Source organism: Camelus ferus, chromosome 12 (assembly GCF_009834535.1).
Source record: "Camelus ferus isolate YT-003-E chromosome 12, BCGSAC_Cfer_1.0, whole genome shotgun sequence".
NCBI lineage: Eukaryota > Metazoa > Chordata > Mammalia > Artiodactyla > Camelidae > Camelus > Camelus ferus.
The window spans coordinates 33,648,668-33,658,228 of NC_045707.1; positions in this window are offsets into that span (position 1 = coordinate 33,648,668).

A 9,561-nucleotide genomic window follows, 5' to 3' on the forward strand; every position below is an offset into this window, starting at 1 on the left:
CATTGGAGAATTGCTTGTTTAGGTCTTCTGCCCATTTTTGGATTTGTTTTTTGTTGTTATTAAGTTGTATGAGCTGTTTATATATTCTGGAAATTAAGCCTTTGTCAGTAGCATCATTTGCAAGTATTTTCTCCCATTCTGTAGGTTTATCATTTTGTTTTGCTTATGATTTCCTTCGCTGTGCAAAAGCTTATAAGTTTGATTAGGACCCATTTGTTTATTTTTGCTCTTATTTCTATTGTCTGGGTATACTGCCTTAGGAGACCATTGCTAAGATTTAGAGACATCCATTCTTAATTCAATTGATAAACATGAACATTGAATAATTTGAAACACACATTCATTTCAGTACACATTTATTGAGGGCCTACTACGTAGGAGAACAGCTTCAGCCCTAAAAATCTCATAATATAAAGGAATAAAACATTAGAAACCAGAGGGGAGAGCCTTCCTCTGAGAAGGGATTGAGCCAGGTTGCCAGAGAACAGCAACCCTTTGTAAATCACTTTTCTCATATTCCTATGAATTTACTTTTGGAAGTAACCTAAGAATAATAGAATTCATGAGTATGTTACAGTTGATCTATGAAATTGGGTAAGTTAACAGTAGGGTCTTCTTTTAAGTTCCTTTCTCAGAGAGCAGTTGTTTGCTTCTTTTGATGTAGGATGAAGTGATAAAATCTCAGTTATTCTGTATGTAGAAGTGATTGAAATACACCCCCCTCTCAGCGCACGCACACGCGCCCACACACACACCCACCCACCCCCGCTGCATGGCTTCAGGAAGAACAGGTAGTAGTGCTGACCGGCTGGAGGAGGAGGCTTTTAAGAATCCTAGGATGTTAGTACTTCAAAGCCCTTAGGGATCATTCACTTGGTCCAACCTTCTTACTTACAGATGTGGTACCTGAGGCCCAGAATTTAAAGACTTGTACAGGATCACACACTAAGGTTGTACAAGGGCTGGGATGTGAGCCCAAGATTCCTATGTATGTCTAAGATAAGGTTCAACGGACTAAATACGGTTCTCTGTGATGTTTGGCTAGTAACCATTTTTTGCCTTGGCTTCTTGGTCTTCTAGGTCCTTGGCTTCTGTGACCATTTTCCCTCTGGGCTGTCTCCTCCCTCTCTTGATGCTCCTCCTCAGCCTCCTTTGCTGGTGACTTCCTCTGCTGTAGTCTAAAAAGACATGTTTCTTAGAGTTCACTCTCACCCTCCCTCCCTGCACTGTCGCACCAACTGTCAGTGTTTTGGTTACATTAAAAATTACCACTTTGATTCACAAGTCTTTGTCTTTAGTTCTGTATCTGTATTTACAACTGTCACCTGGAAATCTTTTACCCTGGTGTTTGATGGACACCGCCAACAGTCCCAGACTGAAACCTTATCTTTTCCATCATTTCTCCACAAACTGGGTTCCATGTCTTAGATAGTGACGTCATCATCCATCCCAGCCTCCTTGTCCCTGTCCCCCCTCACTAATTGGTCACGAAGCCCTCTCAGGTCTGCCCCCTTCACACCTCTGTGAGGTCATCACGTTTTCTGCATCTGCACAACCCCAGCCTTAGTTTAGACCAGGAGTCACGGGGTCACATGCCTACAGGACATAAACAAGTGAGATAGTGCACAGGCCAGTAGTGGGGCAATGAGGGCTGTGACCAGCTGGAGACAACAGGCCTCGTTTATAGGGGACACAACATACTTAGTTTAAGTAGATTCTACCCATGAGGGAAGGCAGGTCCCATATTGACAGGGATTCTCAACTTAAAAGGGGTCCTGCATTTTTTTTTAATGTGAGATATTCTGATTTTTAATTGGAACAAGTAATTTAATTTAAAAAACCCCCAAATATTGGCAGGAAAATAAGATCACTGTTGCCCCCCCTCCCCACACCGTCCCCACCCTGTGCTTTTTATCCTTCCTCTAGCTCAGGGGATCAGGCAAATACTTGAGTGAAAATGGACAAGGAAATCATACTACACAATCTATTACTGAGTTGTTTGCAGGGTAAATTAAAAAAAAATTGTAATCACTGAATTGTTAGGTTTGCATTTTAGGAAACAAAACGATGGGAACATAATTCAAGAGAAGGTGAGTTCTCCTGCCATTATCCCATAGCTTTAGATAACTGATGTTCACAGCTTCGTTTGTATCCAGCTCCACTGTTCCCATGATCTTCAAGTGGTTATATGGAGTTTTGCTTCTGTTTTTCAAAAAGGTAACAATACACATTACTCGGCAGTGTGCCGCCTTGGCTTAATTATGCAACGTTGCCATCTCTCAGCTTAGTGACTGTATCTAACTTCATTCTTTTGAATAGCTGCACCAGGTTCTTTAATATGATTTACCATAATTAATTCAACCATTTTTCTGTTGATGAGCAGTCAGATTGTTTCCAGCTGCTTTTTAGCCTATGAAAAATGGTGCAATAAGCACCCTTATAAATGGATACGTACACAGTGCTGCTTCTATGCTTTCTATTTCTGTGGGAGCAATTCCCCCCACAACGGAATGGCCATATTAAAGGATGTGGCTATATATTTTAATAGGCACTATGCCATTATTTTCAAAAGGTTCCAGGAATTCATATTCCCACTAAAGGTCTTTGGCAGAGTGGACAGGGAAAGTCCCATTGAGAGGATGATATATGAACAAAGTCTCAAAAGATGGTAGAGGAGTTAGCCACACAGACCCCTGGGCAAGACGATTCCAGACAGAGGGAACAGACAGTGCAAGGTCCCTAAGGCAGAAGCATGCCTGACGTATTCAAGGCGAGATCAAGTGCATCAAGAAAGAGGCCAGTGTGGCTGAAGCAGTATTGCAGAATGTCTGTGAGATTGATGGGCAGAGCCTGGAGGAACTTACAGGCTTTTGGTTTCATCATGATGGTGATGTGGAGAAACTGGGGGGTTTTAAGCTGAGGCGTAACACAAAAAAACCCCCTGATTTTAAGAGATCACTATGGCTACTGTGTTGGTGAAAAGGCTACAGGGAGCAAGATCGGAAGCAGACCAGTTAGGAGGCACTTGCAGTTAGCATGCCCAGAAACGAGGGCAGAGATGAGAGTAGGATGAAAGCACTGGAGGTGGTGGGAAGTGCCAAGTTCTCTGTATATGTTAAAAGTAGTGTCAATGCAATTTGCTGGGGAAACGAGATATTGGAGACAGAGAGGAGTCAGGGATAAATCCGAAGAGTTTGGCTGAAGCAGCCAAAGGATGAAGTTGCCATCAGCTGAGATGGGGAAGATGGAAGTTGGAACAGATCTGAGGTTGGGAAAAAGATCAAAATTCATATTTGACCATGTTATGTTTTATTTATTTTTTATTGAAGTAGAGTCAGTCACAGTGTGTCAGTTTCTGGTGTACTAGCACAATGTCCCAGTCATGCATATACATACATATATTCATTTTCATATTCTTTTTCATTAAAGGTTATTACAAGATACTGAATATAGTTCTCTGTGCTATACAGAAGAAACTTGTTTTCTTAATCTTTTTTTAAACTTTTTTATTGATTTATAATCATTTTAAAATGTTGTGTCAAATTCCAGTGTTCACAATTTTTCAGTCATTCATGTTTTTAATCTATTTTTATATATAACAGCTAACATTTGCAAATCTCATACTCCTAAATCTATCCCTTCCCACCCCCTTTCCCCGGTAACCATAAAATTGTTTACCATGTCTGCAAATCTGTTTCTGTTTTGTAAATGGGTTCATTAGTGTCCTTTTTTCCTTTTTTTTTTTTTTCCAGATTCCACTTATGAGTGATACCATACAGCATTTCCCTTTCTCTTTCTGGCTTACTTCACTTAGAATGATGATCTCCAGGTCCATCCATGTTGCTGCAAATGGCATTGTTTTATTCTTTTTTATGGCTGAGTAGTATTCCACTATATAAACATATCACAGCTTCTTTATCCAGTCACATGTTGATGGACATTTAGGTTTCCAAGTGTTGGCTGTTGTAAATAGTGCTGCTATGAACATTGGGATGCATGTATCTTTTCACACTAGGGTTCCCTCTGCATATATGCCCAGAAGTGGTTTTGCTGGATCATATGGTAAGTCTATTTTTAGTTTTTTGAGGAATCTCCATACTGTTTTCCATAATGGCTGCACCAAACTACATTCCCACCAACAGTGTAGGGGGGTTCCCTTTTCTCCATAGCCTCTCCAGCATTTATCATTTGTGGACTTTTGAATGATGGCCATTCTGATTGGTGTGAGGTGATACCTCATTGTAGTTTTAATTTGCATTTCTCTGATAATTAGTGATACTGAGCATTTTTTCATGTACCTATTGGCCATTTGTATGTCTTCATTGGAGAATTGCTTGTTTAGATCTTCTGCCCATTTTTGGATTGGGTTGTTGGTTTTTTTGTTATTAAATTGTATGTGCTGTTTATATATTCTGGAGGTTAAACCTCTGTCAGTAGCATCATTTGCAAATATATTCTCCCACTCTGTGGGTTGTCATTTTGTTTTGCTTATGGGTTACTTCGTTGTGCAAAAGCTTGTAAGTTTAATTAGATCCCATTTGTTGTTTTTGCTCTTATTTCTATTGCCTGGGTAGACTGCCCTAGGAGGACATTGCTAAGATTTATGTCAGAGAATGTTTTCCCTGTTTTCTTCTAGGAGGTTTATCATGTCTTGTCTTATGTTTAAATTTTTAAGCCAATTTTGAGTTTATTTTTGTGTATGGAGTGAGGGAGTGTTCTAACTCCATTGATTTACATGCTGCTATCCATTTTTCCCAGCGCCACTTGCTGAAGAGACTGTCTTTTCTCCATTGTATGTTCTTGCCTCCTCTGTTGAGGATTGACAATAGGTCTGTGGATTTATTTCTGGGCTCTGTTCTGTTCCATTGATCTATACGTCTGTTTTTATGCCAATACCGTGCTTTTTTGATGACTGTAGCTCTGCCTAGTATTGTCTGAAGTCTGGGAGGGTTATTCCTTCAGCTTTGTTCTTTTTCTTCAAAATTGTTTTGGCAATTCTTGGTCTTTTGTGATTCCGTAAAAATTTTAGGATTGTTTGTTCTAGTTCTATGAAAAGTGTCCTGGGTAATTTGATAGGGATTGCATTAAATCCATAGATTGCCTTGGGCAGTATTGCCACTTTAACAGTATTGATTTTTCCAATCCAAGAGCATAAGATGTATTTCCACTTCTTTAAGTCATCTTTAATTTCCTTAATCAATGTTTTATAGTTCTCCATGTGTAAGTCTTTCAACTCCTTGTGACCATGTTAAGTTTTAAATATCTATTGGAAACATAAATGGAGGTGCTGTGATTTAAGAATCATAGCACATAGATGACAGTGAGAGACACAGGAGTGAATGAAGGGAGTCTGGACAGAGGAGAGAAGACCAAAGACTGAGTGGTCAGGGAGAACAGGGGAGACCAGCAAGGGTGCTACTCAGAAGCAGCAGCCACAAGAGGGGGTGACCCCCAAAAGGTTGCAGTGTCCTAGAAACCGAAGGATGGAAGTTTATCAAGGCAGAAGGAGAGATCAAGTGCATCAAATAGTGCTGATAAGTCAAGTAAGAAGAGAACGTGGTAGACTGAGTAATGGCACCCCCCCCCCCCGCCCAAAGATGTTTGTATCCTAATCCCAGAACCTTGACTGTGTTCCCTCACATGGCAAAAAAAGACTTTGTGGTTGTAATTTTAAGGATCTTGAAATGGGAAGATTATTCTGGGTTGTCCAGGTGGGCTCAGTGTAATCACAGTTGTCTTTATAAGAGGAGGTAAGAGGGACAGAGGTTGGAGTGATATGACAAGGAAGGAACTGTCCCCTAGAGTCTCCCAAAGGAAATCCATCCTGATGACTCATTTTGAACTTAAGACCTCCAGAACTGTGTGAAAAGAAATTCTTAAGCCACTCGGTTTGCAGTGATCTGTTACAGCAGCATAGGAAATGAATACGCCAACCTTTGGATTTAGCTACATGAAGGTCATTGGTGACTTTGTGTTTTGGGGTTTTTTTCCTTGAAGTATGGTCAGTTTATAATGTTGTATCAATTTCTGATGGACAGCATAATAGTTGTCATATGTATACATACATATATTCATTTTCATATTCTTTTTTTTAATAAAAAATAACCTCTTTAATGTTAAGTGAGGAAATTGCTTTTTAGGCCAATAAATAATTGAACCCAGAGAGAAACAGAAAGAAATACAGGAAAAATAAAATAGAAACCAAACAAATCAAAACAATACTTCAGTGCTACTACTGTCACCGTTAATAGCAACAGAAAATAGATGCAAAAAGCTTCACTGTATATATCTTTACATTCTCCAGTTAAAGCACAATGGCCAGTATATTTGCTTGCCAATTTTACTCTTTAATTTTTCTGAAATTTGAAAATTAAAGAATAGTTAATAGCTTTTTTTCATAGCATACAATTGTGATGAGTAATGTATAAAAGTCACCTAGAGTATATACTAAATTGATTTTATTTTAAAGTCAATCTGCAAAGTATCCATTTTTAAGAAGTTATTTTAAAAGTTTACTGTTACTATGAATTACTTTTATCATTTGGACATTTATCTGCTAACTAGGTTTATGTCTATTATTTACCATGTTTTTTAAAGAGAAATTAGAATGGGTTTTATTAGCTTTATAATAAAATTTTAGTCTTTTTATTTTTTATATATATTTTTATTGAAGTAGTCAGTTTACAATGTTGTGTCAATTTCTGATGTACAGCACAATGCTCCAGTCATATAGGAACACACATATATTCATTTTCATGTTCTTTTTCATTATAGGTTACTAAAAGGTATTGAATATAGTTCCTGTGCTATACAGTAGAAAATTGTTGTTTATTTATTTTATATATATAGTAGTTAGTATCTGTAAATCTTGAACTGCAAATTTATCCCTTCCCACCCCATTTCTCCTGTGGTATCCATAAGTTTGTTTTCTATGTCTGTGAGTCTGTTCCTGTTTTATAAATAAGTTCATTTTGCTTTTTTTTAGATTCCACATATGAATGATATGATATTCTTCTTTCTCTTTCTGGCTTCACTTAGAATGACAATCTCCAGGTCCATCCATGTTGCAGCAAATGGCATTATTTTATTCTTTTTTATGGCTGAGTAGTATTCCATTGTATATATGTATCACAACTTTTTTATCTGTCATCTGTCAATGGACATTTAGGTTTTTTTTCTTTAATAGACTTTATTCTTTTAGAGCAGTTTCAGGTTCACAACAGAATTGAGCAGAAAATGCAGAGTTTGCACATAGCCCTCCCACCCACACAGATATAGTCCCCTACCCTCAACACCCCTCATCAGTGCGGCATATTTGGTACAATTGATGAACCAACATGGGCACATTATTATCAACCAAAATCCATAGTTTACATTAGGGTTCACTCTTGATGTTGTACACTCTATGGGTTTTGACAAATGCATAATGACATGTAGCCACCACTATAGTATCATACAGAATAATTTCATTGCCGTAAAAATCCCTTGTGGTCCATCTATTCATTCCTCCCTCCTTCCCTCTCCCCCAAACCCTGTGCCTTTTCCGGAATGTCATTTGGTTGGAATTGTACAGTTTGTAGCCTTTTCAGTCTGGCTTCTTTCATTTAGTAATATGTCTTTTAATTAAGTTTCTTCTGTATCTTTCATGGCTTGATCTTTTTTTTTTTTTACTGCATATATATTTTATAATTTACATATATGTACTGTTCATTGTTTCTGAGAACGTTTAGAGCTTTAGCTTTCTAAACTTACATAATTATCAAAGGAATAAAGCCAACCACAAAATAAGAATTAACTCAAAAAGATACATACACCCTGCTATTAACAGCAACATTATTTATCATTGCCAAGATATGGAAGCATCCTGAATGCACATCAATAGTTGAATAGATAATGGAGATGCAATGCATGTATCTATCTATCTATCTATCTATCTATCTATCTATCTATCTATCTAGATAGGTGGATAGATAGATAGACAAACAGATAATGGAATGCAACTCACCCATAAAAAAGAAGGCTATTTTGCCATTTGTGGCCCTTCATTCATTTTTTTTGTTTCACTTCAAAAATCAGAACTTTATAACCAACAGAGACATTTCCATTACACCAAAAACAGCAAAATACCTAGAAATAAACTTAACCAAGGAGGTTACCTATACTCTGAAAACTGAAATGACTTAAAGAAATGGATTTCTTCTGCTCTTGGATTGGAAGAATCAACACTATCAAAATGGCCACACCACCCAAAGCAATCCACAGATCCAACACAACCCCTATCAAAATACTCATGACATTGCTCACAGAACTAGAAGAAACAATTCCAAAATTTATAAGGAACCACAAAAAGACCCCAAGTAGCCAAAACAATCTTTTGTGGGTCTCTTCTTCTTCTTTTTCTTTTTTCTCTTTCCTCTTTTTGTCTTTTCTTACGGTTTGATGACTAGAGAAGGGCCTTTAACATTTGCTGTAAAGCTGGTTTGGTGGTGCTGAAATCTTTTAGCTTTTGTTTATCTGTGAAGCTTTTGATTTCTCCATTAAGTCTGAACGAGAGCCTTGCTGGATAGAGTATTCTTGGTTGTAAGTTTCCCCCTTGCATCACTTTAAATATATTGTGCCACTCCCTTCTGGCCTGTAGAGTTTCTACTGAAAAATCAGCTGATAACCTTGTGGGAGTTCCCTTGTATGTTATTCATTGCTTTTCTCTTGGTAGTTTTAATGTTTTCTCCTTATCCTTAATTGTTGTCAGTTTGATGACTGTGTGCCTTGGTGTGTTCCTCTTTGGACTGATTTTGTGTGGTACTTTCTGATCTTCCAGGACCTGGGTGACTGTTTCCTTTCCCAAGTTGGGTAAGTTTTCGGTTATTATCTCTCTAAAAGTTTTCTCAGGTCCTTTCTCTGTCTCTTCTCTTCCTGGGACCCCTATAATGCGAATATTAGAGCGCTTCATGTTGTCCCAGAGTTCTCTTAAACTATCCTCATTTCTTTTTATTCTTTTTTCTGTTCTGAAGTAGTGATTTCCACTAATCTGTCTTCTAGCTCACTGATCCATTCCTCTGCATTTAGTCTGTTCTTGGTTCCTTCTAGTGTGTTATTCATTTCAGTGATTTTATTCTTCAACTCTGGGATTTTATTCTTCAACTCTGTTTGGGTATTTTCCAACTCTTTGCTAAAAACTTCACTCTGTGCATCTGTACTCCTCTTGAGTTCTCTGAACATCTTGGCCATCATTACTTTAAACTCTTTCTCAGATAAATTACCTATCTTCTCACTTATTTCTTCTTCTGGGATTTTATCTTGTACCCTGGGAGATACTCCTTTGCTGCCTCATATCGTCTATCTTTCTGTGTGTTTGTGGATTCCTTCCACAGGCTTTGGGATTGTTGTTTTCTTTTTTCTAGTATCTGCCCCGGTGGATGAGGCTGTACTAGAGGCTTATGCAGGCTTCCTGGCAGGAGAAGCTTTCCCACCCTGTACGTTGTTTGGCCTGAGGCTTCCCTACAGGCTGTTGGGTGGGGCTGGGTCTTGGTGCTAATGATCCAATCAAGATGTCAGCCTCCA